Source organism: Rhipicephalus sanguineus, chromosome 1, assembly GCF_013339695.2.
Source record: "Rhipicephalus sanguineus isolate Rsan-2018 chromosome 1, BIME_Rsan_1.4, whole genome shotgun sequence".
Lineage (NCBI taxonomy): Eukaryota > Metazoa > Arthropoda > Arachnida > Ixodida > Ixodidae > Rhipicephalus > Rhipicephalus sanguineus.
The window spans coordinates 143,906,004-143,920,817 of NC_051176.1; positions in this window are offsets into that span (position 1 = coordinate 143,906,004).

Sequence of the window (14,814 nt, forward strand, 5' to 3'; positions counted from 1 at the left end):
TTTGGTTTTTTAGCAGTGACCTAGTTATTTTTACTGTAGATACGGTCTCCAATAATCCAGTTAACTAAACGTACTTCTACCATAATCCGAATACGAGGAACGCCAAGTGGAAGTCTGGGAATTTAATTTTTACACAATAGCATTGTTAAACGTTCACTTAAATCTAAGTACACGAGCGTTTCTACATTCGTTTCCTCCCCGTTTGAATGCGGCCGTCGTGAACGTCTGATCCAGACGTGTGCGTAAAATGCCGTCGAAACTTCAATAATAAAAAGCAGTAGAGAAAACATAACTCAATAAAATTTCGAGGCAATATTGTAGATGTCAGTGATAATGGATACGTGGGCGAACATAAAAGAGCGTGGAAAAATTAGGAGCATTATGGTAAATTACCGAACGTTCCCTCAGTGGGATTTCGAGCTCTCATTAGTGCGTCGTTTTACAATTATCAGGGACGTAAAAATGAAGCTTGCTAGGAGCAGAGCGTACGCCATAGAGCGATATTAGCTGAAGCAATTTGAAAGGGGTGTATTCTAGGAGGATGGGGGGAGGGAAGCGCATTTTATTGTTGTGCAAAGTAATGTTCTTCTCATTGGTTGCCAGGAGGCTAAAATACTCACTGTTGGCAAACTACAATGCACATCAAAAAAGTATGACCTAAAAATAGAAATGATGAAAATACTGGAAATGTTTCCAGATTAACTGGCAGAAAACAAAAATTTGAGTTATTTGCAGAAACCTTCAAGCGTATGTCGGGCAGCTAAAGATCGGTAAGACAAATGTTAGAATCATCAATCTAAAAAAAGAAACTGCTCGTATCTCTGCTTGAAGCTTTGCAAACACATACGAGAAACTTTCAGCGCTCAGAATTTGCCGTTGAAGATATCGGCAATTTCACGAGCGTTGGTTTTATAGTTTTAATTGAGCGCGGCTACACGTTCAACGTTTCCTTCACCGCCGCAACAGCTGTGGCCCGCCACTGGAAGTTGACGCGACGCATGAGAGCTGCTAGTACTGTTCGAGCAGGAGCAGGAAACAGTTCTTTAGTCCATAAACACTCGGAGGTTATGAAGTGGAGCCAGCCGAGTAACTCGGCGTTTCTGTTTCAAAATACTAAGCTTTGCTGAAATTGCGCTGTGATTCATCGAGGTTGTTCTTAAGGTTATTATTTTTTTGTCTTTGTTCGTGTTTTGGCTCTTAACCCAATGTCTGGTCCTTTCAAAACGAAAGTCCTTTTTGTTTACCCAGGGATTGTGCAGCAGATAGCCGTACATAACACCTGATAGCGATAGTTGTGGAGATATGGGCACGCTATTGTAAACCTTGGAGACATTTTCGATTTGGTTCCCTTCTTACATGCTCAACTGCTCGTGTTTTTTTTTTTCTATCCTTTTCGGGTTTTTTTCCTTCTTTAGCAAGGGTATTGTATGACTGAAGTAAGCAAGTGATAGAATTTAGCAAACGCAATTGTTACTTTCAGTGTTCCGTACGAATCCCTGCGAATGCATTATCACTGGGACAGCTGGCACGAGTTCATTCTGGTCGAACTGCGCAGTGGGACGAGACGTCTCGTCCCACTGCACAGTTCGACCAGAATCACTGTGACGCATGCATATCAAGGTGTGCGCTAAATTCTGTCAGGCGAGGGATCAAGAATTAAGAAATTGCTTCTAAAGGGCAAATTTGACATAGGAAAGAAAAATTTCGTGCATGTTCACGTGGTCAACGCACATTAACAAGGTACGTGGCGGGCTGGCTTGTGGTAGACACTGACTAGCTACTTAATCGCTGTTGTAATTGTGTTAAAGCAACAGCGACGTCAGCAGTCTCGGTGAAAGAAATGCTTTCTACGAAACGCGGGTACTCTGCGGTACGATGCGCATAGCAATGTTGTTGGGATGGGTTAAGTGCTTGCTCTCAAAACACGACAGTGATACGCATAATAATACTGCGGTCCCCACGCAGGAGGCGGTAATCTTTAAAGCCACGTAAAACCACTGTACAGGGGCATATTTGGCATTTCTCAACATAACATTAGCTCCTGGGTCACAATATTATACTGCGAGAGTTGAATTTAAAAAGAACGACACTGTGTCGGCGAGGCTACACGTTGTACCGCCCTTCAACTCGTTTCCTGAAAGAGAAAAGAAGGATTGCTGCCTGAACGAAAACTTGTCGAGGTGTATTTTCACGCACGCATTTAAGTAGGTAGTCGATGAGACGTCATGTATGTCAAAGCCGAAGTGAAGCGAAACTGCTCGCACAATATGTGTTCATAGCGTTTACCCATCTGTACGCCCATATTTATTTTCATCTTAAATCCTCGTCATTGTTAAGTCATGGGCAAAATAAAAAAAAGAAACAAGCCATGATGTGTAGCTATGATTGCTATCTAACTTGCAGGGGCGTAGCCAAGGGGGGGGGGGGTTGGGGGGGTTCAACCCCCCCCCCCGAAATTTTTCAATTTTGCTTGCATATATATACATGCACACATACAAACACACGCACGAACATACATAATATATGGTTGAACCCCCCCCCCCCCCCGAAAAAAATTTCTGGCTACGCCCCTGCTAACTTGTGTTGCTTTACGCGGAACTGGAGTTTAGCTCTTGCTTTAACTTATTTAAATCTATATTTTTAGATAGACTGGCCTGGCGTATACGCCTCTTATTTATGACGGCATTGTGATCCGTTGAAAGCTTGTCCGAAGCACGATTTGGCTGGTTAACCATCGCAATTATGAGACGAAACTATTGGTAATGTGTGATCGCTTGTCAGCGTATACCTGGCCAGATAACGAAACTCGCACAGGAGCACGTGTGCCGACCTGCTTATGATGTTATCGATGAGTTTGGTCTCGCTGGCTTTTTTATTTGCATTAGAAATTACATTGACAATCTGTTTTCTCTAGACTGATAAGGCAAAGGTAATGGGAACATTGATTTTATTTCTATTTTATACCTGTTAATGTGTACAGAATACATTTATTCAGGTAGAAATGTGGCAAAAAAGGTTTGTGTGTAACATTGCCATCGTGTTCTATTTTTCAGGCTGGTGACGAATTCCCTGAAAAAAGCGAACCTCTTCCCTTTCGTCTCTAGTTCCTGCTAGTGATGGAAATTTTCGTGAATTTTATTTTTTTCAAACTGAAAGTTTCCACCACTTGCTTTGTTCAGTTTTCTGTCTCCATTACTTTTGCGGTGGTACAACCAGTGAGTATTTCAAGTACGCGTAGATGTGTCGGCACGCTGTCCATGTCTGTTATTGTACATAGGCCTGAACATATGTCCGGTCACCGTCGTCCAAGTGCTGGGACCCATCACTATTCTCTTGAAGGAAGGATAAAGAAGGGCCATTCCTTCGGAGTGTACTCACCTGTACATACGTCTCTTGCACAAACCTTACTCTTCACCACGGACACTTGCGAAGCTGCTGCGTGGGCGAACCTGTTGTAGTGACCATGCGCGTCTGCTCTTCGACCCTTCGCTGACCCACAGGATGCGAGTGTCAATGTGCGCGATACACAGCGGATGCGAAGGCGCTCTGCGCGCGGACGAGCGACTGTTTTACCCGACATGTTCTGCTTATATTTTTCTCTAGTCACTTTGCCGGTTTTTACAGCACAAAGTGTTGTCATCAGAATTCGCCCCGTGACTCATGTATTCTTTGAGCCATTGACCATTAAAATCGAGGACGTCCCTCTGTTTCTTCCTGCGTATACGTACGATCATCATACACACGGTTCAGGGTGATAAAGGAAAAAATGTTAGACCAAGGCTGTAAGCTGTTTTCCTTATTTTTTTTCCTCGGTCCCACCGCTAACGTGAGTGGGACCCGACCAGCGTTATCAATAATTACTAACGTTTTAACATTAGCGGAACCTAAATGATGAAATATTTTCCTAAAGCTTGCTCGTATCTGCATGTTTCCCCTGATACAAGTGCCTGCCCTAGATGCAGAGCTCTTTTGGTGCAGTTTAAAGAGTGCTACAAACGCGTAACTGAACTATCTGCCAGATTTCAGTTACAGTGTTGGAAGCTGCTGCTATGTTCTCTCTAACCACCTTGTACACAGTTACAACGTGATCAACTGCCTAGGCCGATAAATCCTCCCGACTGGGCTACAGATTGTAAGTACCTATGCTCGAGGCATTTTTTCTTCTTGTCAGCTGCTTATATAGCATATATCTGCGGCTTACAGAGTCGCTTTTCCTCAGCTGGAAGTCCGCGCACAACGGATCTGCAGCGTGTTGTCCAATACGGCTGCGCCCCGGAACGTTTTTAGGAGCTGGCTCGCCAGGTTCTTAAGCTGGGGCAAAGTCCCGCGCCGTAAGCGTAACCTTAGCTCCAGAGGCGACCGCTACAGGTGCAGCTCGCGCGAAAGATAAGTCTTCTTCCTCTCGTTCTTCGAGTGCCTTGATGATAATATTAACGCAGGCAAAACCACATATAGCACAGCCAACTGTAGCATGCGCACGCTCGCGCGAAAGAGAAGCCTTCTTCCTCATGTCCATCGAGAGGCTTGGTGATGATAATAACGCAGGCAAAACCACATATAGCATAGCCAACTGTAGCATGCGGCGCTCGCTCCACTCCTGCAGTGCGCTTCGATACTAATAACATGAACGAAGAAGACAAGCCGGCGGAGCGGAGGGCTCGCAAGGCAGCAGCAGCGCGAGCTCGCCGCCAAGACCCTGCGGTGAGAGCTCGCGAGGCCGCAGAGAGACGTCAGCGTCGTGCGGACCCCGAGATACAAGCCCGCGAAGCCGAAGCAGCGCGGAAGCGGCGGCAAGAGAACCTCGAAGAGGTACGGGCGTGGGATGCAGCGGCCAAGCGCCGAAAGCGGTCGCTACCTGAATTGCGCTCGAAGCGCCGACGCGCGCTTCGAGCGCAATTTCCTCGACCACACGTTCGGCCACAGCTGCAAGGTCTGCGACCGCTTGTGGTTCGGCAACAACCTGACCACAATCGCTACTATAACAACGTCTGACGTCTTTATATGACAGTACAGGAATTGTATGGAGCATTCACGGTTTACCCGATTATCTCCGAGCCAGCTCCTCAATCATCATTCACTTCGTGGATATGGCGTGATTTTTTTTTCTCTTCTTCCTTTTTTTCTGTGGCGTGTTACTTTTTCTGCTCCATCATTTTCTTCGAAAATGTAAAAATACGAGGAGCATTCGTGGTCTCGAGAAAAAGTGCGAAAAAAAAAAGAAAATTAAAGGGACTGTCTACCGTCCTTCATCACTTTTCTGTTTTGTACCGCAATAGAAAGCGCACCGTCTGAAGTGTCCAAACTTGCAGCGGTTTCTCTGGAAAGTGAGTAGAAATTTTTAAAAATGACTTTTTCGATTTGCGTTCGGTCTTCTTTCATTGGCGTGAAACATGCCCACAACACTGCTTGGTGGACGCGATGACGATTGTAGTGCCGGTAAAATTTAAAACCGAAAGCACACGTAATTTTTGTAGAATTACTTTATATTCTCTGAACACTAATGTAATGAATGTAACAGTCGTTCTCAGCGCGCTAGCGGTTAAATGGAGCCTTATTATACGATTACAGAACACTTGTTTTGCTGTAATCGCAGTCTATGCGTTTATTTTAGCACTGCTGCCGCAATCCAAGCCAAGCTGAGTCATCAAAAAGAGACGATAAATGCACTCCTTCACAGCGCAGCACATGTGAGACATCCTAACAACAATACAGCGGCACAGTACGACCAGCGCAGAGGGCCGCATGGTATAGCGCATGAGTTGATGGAGACGAAATCGAAGACGGCGCCGCAAGCAGCGCCACCGCGTGCCTTTTTGGATGCGTGAGAAAAAAAAGCAAAAAATTACTCTCTGACGCAACCGAAAGCTGCCTCAAGTGCGTAAAATACAATTTCAAGTTATACATGTTTGTTTTTAAGCAAAATTAGTCTCCCTACGAGGATTTCTTGTCCTATCAGTAGATTGAGCACATCGCTGTTGGGTGGCGCTAGTGGTCATTCTTTCATGATTTTCAACATCAAATTAAAACTATAATTCCTTTTTTATGGGGCAAAAGCATGCTCGTTGTCGCCGATGTGACGAACGATCTTCTCATTTTCACCACAATCAGAAAAGTTTTTCCGAGCGATAAACAGTCCCTTTTAACAGGTCTTCCAAAAAGCGACGCCGTTTTGTTCACTGCAACAGAAATATTTAGACTGAGGAAAACAAAGTAAATCAGCAGAATTCAAAGCCATTAAGTAAAAATCTAGCTGTGAAACGCGCGTTCCTGTAATTGTCTACTTGGCACATAACTGAAAAAAAAAAATCTAGTGCGCAAGCGATGCAGACAAGATAAGCGATAACCTCCAAGACTTCTTACGAGAAAAGAGTTCCGTGTGTGTGCAAAGTGTTATTCTCATGAGGGTTTCTAACATTAATCGGAAAGCTGGGGGGGGGGGGGGGGGGGCATATGTTTCGTCTACCTAGTCTGTGTTCCTTTCCTACTGTACATTTGCTCATTTTGCGGCTGCCGCAACGGCGAATATGAAAGCGCACGCGAAATCCGGTCGTATACCCCGCAGAGTAGATCTGTGTAGGGCGCGATGCCGCGGCGGGCTCGAGCGATGGCGATCTGGGTGCGGTCGGAATAAGCCCCCGCCGGAATTCCACGAGCCCTCGCGCAAACACGACGAGCCCGATCGTCCGCGCCACGCAGGACGCAAAGAGCGCGATACCGCAGATCCGCACGAGGTCGCAATCAAAGCAAGCCGGTCTTCGTAACCCCACCATTCGTCCTCCACCCCGTGCTTCTCTTAAAGAAAAAGAAAGAGAACGACGCGGCAATGAGCACGCAGTTGTGTTCCTCTAATGGCTCGGAACGGCGTTGAGCCATTTCGGACGGCCTCTTCCCGCGGCGAGCGAAGCATAAACAGGCGATTCGCCTCGCACGAGGCGCAGCGGCGAAAGGCGGCCATTAACAGTTTCGCCAAGGCGACCGACGTCGCAAGAGCTGTTTTACGCATGCAAACTGCATATGTATGCACGTACGTACGTACGTACGCACGTATGTATGTATGTATGTATGTATGTATGTATGTATGTATGTATGTATGTATGTATGTATGTATGTATGTATGTATGTATGTATGTATGTATGTATGTATGTATGTCATACAACACGAGTCGGCGGCGGACATGGCCTCGCGCCAGTGTGGTCGTTACGACCGCACGATATACGTGGCGCTGCCGGGTTCCGAGATCACCGGGAGCCCATCCGCGGCATGTACTCGCGCCTGGTAGCAGATTCCGAATCCCCGCCGTCCCTTTCCGTATAGCTGCACGGCAACGGCATAGCGAGAAATTTTTTTCGGGAGGGCGGGGGGTTCAACCATACTTTATGTATGTTCGTGCGTGCATTTGTATGTGTGCGTGTACATACGCAAGCAAAATTGGGAACTTTCGGGGGGGGGGGGGGGTTGAACCCCCTCCCCTTTGGCTACGTCCCTGCTACACGGCGACGTCCATACAAGGGAGATGTTTCGAAGCACTCACGAGGCCGCGCATCGGCGAAGTTTCTTTTGAGCTCGTAAGAACGCTTTACCGTTGCACCGTCGCCGCGTCAGAGAAGGAAATTGGACTGGTTGATGCTTATTCCAAACATCAACTACCCGAAGCGTTAGGCGGTGCGAGTTTGCGCATTTTGATTTCTAGTTGCAGCATGCCAACCGCGGGCGTAACATTTTCGACCAGTGTCACAACCGGCCACCTGTTGCCTTAAAGTGCATATCGACACATGAACATGCTCGAACACCTTGAGTGAACAAGAACAGCAAGTTGAGCACGCGATGTTATTTTTCTGAGCGGAAGATTTAATTGGTGTTATGCATTTCGCACGAAGAAATTTCCTAGTACTTGCGACTGTTTTTGAACTGTTTATACAGATAAACAACGTCTTCGGATGACAGTTTAGGCTGCAATGCGCACAGAACTTCCACTATATATCACAAACATGTTGTCTGGTTAACATAAATGAGCAATCAACTTTTAAATTATTGATCTTAGCTTACACATTTCTTTTATGTAACCTGTCATCCTATAAAGTCATTCATTCTTTTTTTTTTTTCAAAGCTCTTTTAGCTCGAATGAGGGTGAAATTGCCCGCACGCCAGAACTGCAGTCCACTGACACACAACATTTTATTGCGACAGTAATTATATGGACACTCTCGGCGGATTTTTGCCGTCGCCGTCATGTCCTGGATATGTATATGCATGTATATATATAAAAAAGGCACAAAGAAAAATAAAAAAACTCCGAAGCACACTACCGGGGATTCGAACCAACGACCCCTCGCGCCTCAGCTCGCTGCGTTGGACAACTGAACCACATGCCACGCATACGCCCGGCGGAATAACGGCGAGCTATTTATATACATCATTTACCGCTGGTGGTAGGCAGATCTCGGAGGAGCTTGAGCGTGTTTTCTATCACGCAACGCTCCTACATTTTCTTTCAATTTGAAAATTGCCCTTGAGACGCGCACGACAAAGTGGCTCCTTTCTGTGCCCGCTCGTGATGGGGAACGAAAAAAAAAAAAAGAACACCGGGTTCTCCTTGTGTCAGACGCCCCCGTGTGGCAGGAGACGCAGAGGGGTCACTCCACGCACCGCAGTTTAAAAGAAAAGGAAATATCTAAAAGTGTCTGAATCTCCATTGTCGACCCTTGCAGTACGTTGCTCAAGCACAAAGACGCAACAACTGTGACAGTTGTTAGTTCACGCTTGTCCTGTGTACACCTGTACGTTCTTTTCAGGCGTCCTTCTTTGTGCTTCAGCGACGCGCTGCAAGTAGCGAGCTGCTTGTCGTTCTTTGTGAGGCATTCCAATTTCTTGCTATCGCATTCATTGCTTCGCCCTTGCGGCGAAACTGTGACTTTTTTATCATTTCTCGCACGCCCATGCAGGCGCTGAATGTGCACAGGTGACAAAATAATAGTTTTGTGCGAAATAGTGGTTGAGGTCGAATCGAATAGGCACTTAATAGAGCTACATGTAAATCTGAAAGGATATCAGATTTTTTTTTACGTATAGCTTGTTGATAATGTAAAGCCTTCTCACCAATCACATTAGAAAGTTTCCGTTAATGCACTGCCCCTTAAACAATATTGACATGCATACGTGTTTTATTTTTAATAAAACTATTAAAAAAAAAACAAGTGCGCGTATCCGTATGCTTCATTAAACGAGGAAAAAGACAATCGAGAACAACTAAGCGGTTTGTCGATCCGGAAAATAACGATTATTCGGACGTCATATATTCATTCTTCAATATATATATTCGGACGTCATATATACCACTAGACATTTCCTTTTAACTTTCAATGGTATTACTGGCATAAGGAACTCCCTAAATTACCCACACTGGTCTAGTCATCAAGCGTGCGAAGCGATCCTGACGGATCATCTATAAGTATGCAGCGGCGTTGTTTGGTGTTATCAGCCGATAAGGAGGCGGGTTCAGATACGAAATGTAGAAAACACCCAAAATATAAGTACACGGCTAGTTTTTCATTTCGCAGCCGTCGTCATGAAGCCGTCGCTGCCGGGAATCGAGCCCGCAACTTCTTGCTTGGCAGTACACGCCATAGATGCAACCACCACGGCTGCTAAGGAGATAAAAATCAGTGCGATTCACCCTGAGGACAACCAGCAGGTAATATGAGCGCATGGCTGATGAAAATACCGCATTTTTTTGTGTGCACATATAATTTGAATCCTTCTGTAAAGCGTGCTCTACAGCACTGTAACTCGCTGTGCAGAGAAGCATCCTGTTTACTCGTAGACATCGATGACACCATTACACTATAATGGTGGCTCACGCGGGGAAAAAGATCGTGAACATCCAACACACAGGTGGGAATGAATGCTACCCAAAGCATATATATTCTGCATAAGTTACGTACAACTCATTAGGATACGTATTTGGAGTAATGTAATAGCGCTGCACAATGCTAGCATGACTATTGCAACTCGGTTCATGTATATTGCTGTGAACACTGCTAACATGGACATCAAGAGAATCGCGAGCCCCCCCCCCCCCCCCCCCCCCCCCCCCCCCACACACACACAAGCGCGCGAGAGCCGCTGTATTAACACTCTGTGCTTGCGACGCAGCTGTTTTGTACAATATGGGCATCGATCAGCTCAAACCGAGGATATCAGTGCGCAGTGTCACACAAAATAAAAAAGCAAAATAAAAATAAAAAGTAAAATAAGAAAGGGATTCAGCGCCGGAAATTATTGCTGGCTAAAACGCACGTGCAATTGCTGCTCATGAATAAATGTTTTCACAACAACAATGTTTCATCTTTTATAGCTGCCGAGCGACGCTACAGTGGTTTTTACTGCGTACAGCGAGATGCATAAGCTGGCTATAGACTATTTTACGTAAGGAATATGGGCGCCACCACCTTGGGCTGTTAAAATAATGTTTTCTTGCTTTTGTATCCCGTGACGGGAACTGATAAGGTCGGGAAACGCCGACTGCACCAACCACAACCGTTTTTATGCGTGTACGTCCACCGTAGCACTGCTCGTTTATTTGTTGAAAATTCAAAACGGCAAGGTTAACAGCCCAATATGGCGGCACCTAAATCCATCCATAATATCGTCTATAGCACATCGACGCATTTGATACACGTACGACCTCCGTGCCCTGTCGTATCAGTATAGAAAGTCCGTCTGAAAGGAATACTAAAGTAACTTTATAAAAATCAACATCAAGATTGTTTTTGCGGTTTTGGAAAATACTTTTTGCAGGCAGTGTAATTGCGTCATTGAAAATAATTTTGTACTTGCTTCTTTTCATATAGTCCGGCGCAGACTAATAAAAATAAAGGGCCTCTTTCAGTAAAATTGGCTATCTAGTCTGATATGTCCACGTGTTCTATAAAACTTTTGGTTCGTTTTGGGAAATCGAGATTGTAAGCGTTGTTTTCTTTATCTTTTCTTTTTCTGCCTGTATAAGTATGCGGATGCGCCATCGTAATGTTGAAAAGGAAACAAGCGGCCGTCCCTGCGAATGCCGCACTTGCTGTTTCTCACTTTTTCTATCGTCTCCACTTTCTAAGCTTCATCTCTCGTGCTGAGTTCCGCCTTTCCTTTTTCCTTCTTCAAGCTATACGAAGCGAAGCGTAGTTGTCATCAATGTATTACCGAAAGAGCTGGACACACACGCGTAACACAATAAAGGGTCACAAAGGCAGTAGTCATTAAGTTTGCGAACATATCGCCTCTACGAAAGCATGATATATTGAGAACAATGTCACGTGTTGGAAGACTTCAGCTTCTAGTTGTTCGGCCACACAAAAAAAAACACGTATATGAGCAGTTGAGGAATCTCACGTTCTTCTCAGCTACGATCTCCTCGTTGCGGTAGATATTTGGCTGGCTTTATGTATTCTTCCAATTCACAGCATATTTCGCCATGAAAAACGTTATGAAAAGGCTGTAGCTTCAAGTACAATCTTCTGTTTCATGCCTGCTGCACTTGTCAATTCATTGTTTATTTATTACGACACAAGCAGCCTTAATTTTAGTTTCATTTCAGTTTGTCCATAAGCACACCTAATCGCAGTCGTATTAGGCTAGACAATGTAAACCCTTGCAATCCGCCTAGCACAGCCGAGGACACTTACACATGGCTGCGCATAGCGCGCATGCGACATATCCTTGAAACTAAGCAGACCGTAAGGAGCATCATTACGAATGCGTTTTTACTCTCAAAATCATTGGAAATTCATCAAAAATTGGTTATACAGTGAGATATCATTCAGTCAACTGTGTTAAAAGAGGCGGTCAGAGCCGCTTATAACGGAAGGTAGTAATTTAGTGTTAGTGTGCCTATATGGACAGGTCTACCTGCCTCACATGGCGCGCCTGTCAACGATTTCTTCCTATAGAGCAAGAATCTGCGAAATAAAGATACGGAGTAACTGACGGATCGCCCGTCCTTTCTTCTCGATTTAAAGTAAAAAAGCCCGCGGCGGTACGCTGTTGCTATTACACAGCGGCCCGCAGCCGACAACAAGGTCGCGGGTTAAATTTCCAGTCGTGTAACGGACGCATTTCAATCGACAAAGAAGGCGAAAGCGGCCGCATCTTTTTCGGAGTCTCCACGCGTCGCACTGATCTTACGCTACAGCGTGTTCTGGCCCCTGAGGAAGACACCGAGGCCCGTGCATTTTTTTTTTACTCCCTCCCGAGTCTCGGCTGCAAAGACGGCTCAACCGCGACAATGTTTACTGCGAGGAGCTGGTGCTTTCTACACTCTCAGTGCGCTCCATTGAGCGTCACGCACCGCGTCGTGCTCTGCCGTTCTCGAGAGTGCGCTGCAATAGCGCATTCGTTTCACTTTAGCCACGGCACGATGATTTCTCCTGATGACAACCATCAGGTGCAGTTCGTTTCCCCCGTTTTCCCCTTCGTGTATACGAGCTTCGATCGTCGCCGCCGCCGCCGCGCACTCCTATGAGTGCGCACAAAAGAAGCCTCGGTGCGAGCACAAGTATCGGCTGGCGCGCGCTAACGCCTTTGTAATGAGGTCATTTCCCAGGGACAGTACGCGCTTCGGGCGCGACTCGCAAAGGCGCTACAGAAAGCGGGAAAGCATAAGAGCCAAATCGAAGCTGGGGAGAGAGACGTCGGCCTCGCTACGAAAGTTAACCGGAAAAAAAAATATACTATGAGAATATCGTGGAAGAACGAAACAGAAAAAAAAAGGGGGAGCTGGATAAGAAAGCCAAAGCAAATAATGAAGCAACGAGGGGACAGCGCCGAGTACATTGTGATAGAGAGCTTCACGCGTCAGGGCGTTCGCCGTCAAACGAACGAGACATGCCGTGAAAACCCTTTAGCATAACGAGCCTTCCGTTTGGAAAGCGGGGCTTAGAGGAAAGCAAGACGAAGGGAAGATGAATACACTGAGGCGGAGCACCGGAAGGCAAAATGCTTTTACGTAACTCCGTATCGCTTGCGTAACGACCAGATGTTGTCCGTATACAAAAGAGGATTCTCTTACTGCGCCAATCACACAAAAAAAAAACAAGAAGGAAGAAATGAAAGTAGATAAATGCCTCACTTTCAAGCAAAGTCCAATCTGTTATCGGTCGTTCACATGTGAGGTACATTCCATGGCGCGTTTTTGTTTCTTTCTCTTTTTTTTTCTTCCCCAACTGCGACTGCGATCTTGCGTCTGCGTCTCCGCATGAACGAAACAGTATTCGGGAACGTGTACCTGTCACAGAGTATTCGTAACGTTCGCTACTAAATCTTCCCTTAAGGCAGGTCTGGTCGCATAAGTGTATACGCAAGGTACTGATTATAAGATTTTTTTTCGTCAAAATGTCTGCCACACCGTGAACAGGCGCTCTGCAACAGCCGGGCGTTTATAGAGCAATGGTTAAAAAGTCGCAAATATTGACAGTCACTTTAGTTAACGCTATGGAGAGCACAGGCCAAAGCGTATGCTCTCACGAGACACTCATTAAATTACTTTGACGCACTCGATTGATTCCACGGCCATCCCCCCTCCCCCTTACCTCTAAAGCTTTCTGCACCTTACCCGGTTCTGCACTACCCTCGAGATCGGCCCCCCTTTGATCAAGCGACGATGTTATCTGAAGACGTCATCAGCTCACGTCATCACTCAGTCACGTGACTTTTGGTACGATTCGTCTTCCCGACGCCGCCAGACGCCGGATCTTTTTTTACTCGTCAGACATATAGGGCTTTCGCCTTAGTAATGTGTGGCTAGCAAAAAAGAAAAAAACATGGCTGATCCCTCTGTCATAGGAATCGGTATAACACGAAAGTGAAACGTGTCTTCACAGACGTAGTTGAGCGTTTGTTGGGCATTCTTTCGCCCCAACGGCGAAGGAATGAATATTAGAGCAACAAATTGTAATGTCACGCGAAGAACGGCAAGCAGCTCGAAACTCGCAACGCGCGGCTCAAGCAGAAAGGACGCACAGAAAGAACATATACAGGATGAGCGCGAACTAACAACTGTCATAGCTCGACAGTTAGAGCGCGCTGCTCAAACGCAAAGGAGGACGGAAACATAACTGTCACAGTTGTAACTTATTTGTGTGAGCAGTGCGCTCCTTTCGCAAAAGCGGCCGCTGCAGTGAGCGAAGTGACCTTCGTGCTCTCTGGAACTTCAACGCAAACTTGCGGTGAGAGTACGTACAAGACGTACAAACCACCCCCCATCGCAAGATAAGCGGCGCGCGCACGAGCGACCACGCCCTGTGGAGGCACGCGCGCATTGCAACGCGCGGGGCGACGACGTTTAAAACGCGCCCTTCTAGAGTTACTGTATGTGCTACCTTTAGGTAGCAGAGTTGCGCATCTGTCTTCCAAACGCCGCTAGCAACCATGCATTGCGGAGAACCTGACGCTCGGGTGAATTTTTTTATTTCTCGATGCCGCCGCTGCAGCGAACCAAATGAACCCTGGTCATCGACAGCCAATGTTCATCACCGGTCTTCGACACGCCAGACATGTTCATCGGCGACATGGTAGGCATGTCGCCTGCAAAAACGGAGTGTGACTTCACCGCATAGCTGTGGTTGCTAGCCAGACCTATGCGCAACTCTGTTACCTAAAGGTAGCATATACAATAACTCTACGCCATTAGAGCTCTACGAGCCATCTCGCTAGTGATAAAGAAAACACGCTAAAGTGCCAACGATCTCTGAGTACCGACAACGGTAAATGGTGTATATAAATAGCACGCCGTTAGTATGCTGAAGAACGTGCCGCTTGTGGCCGAG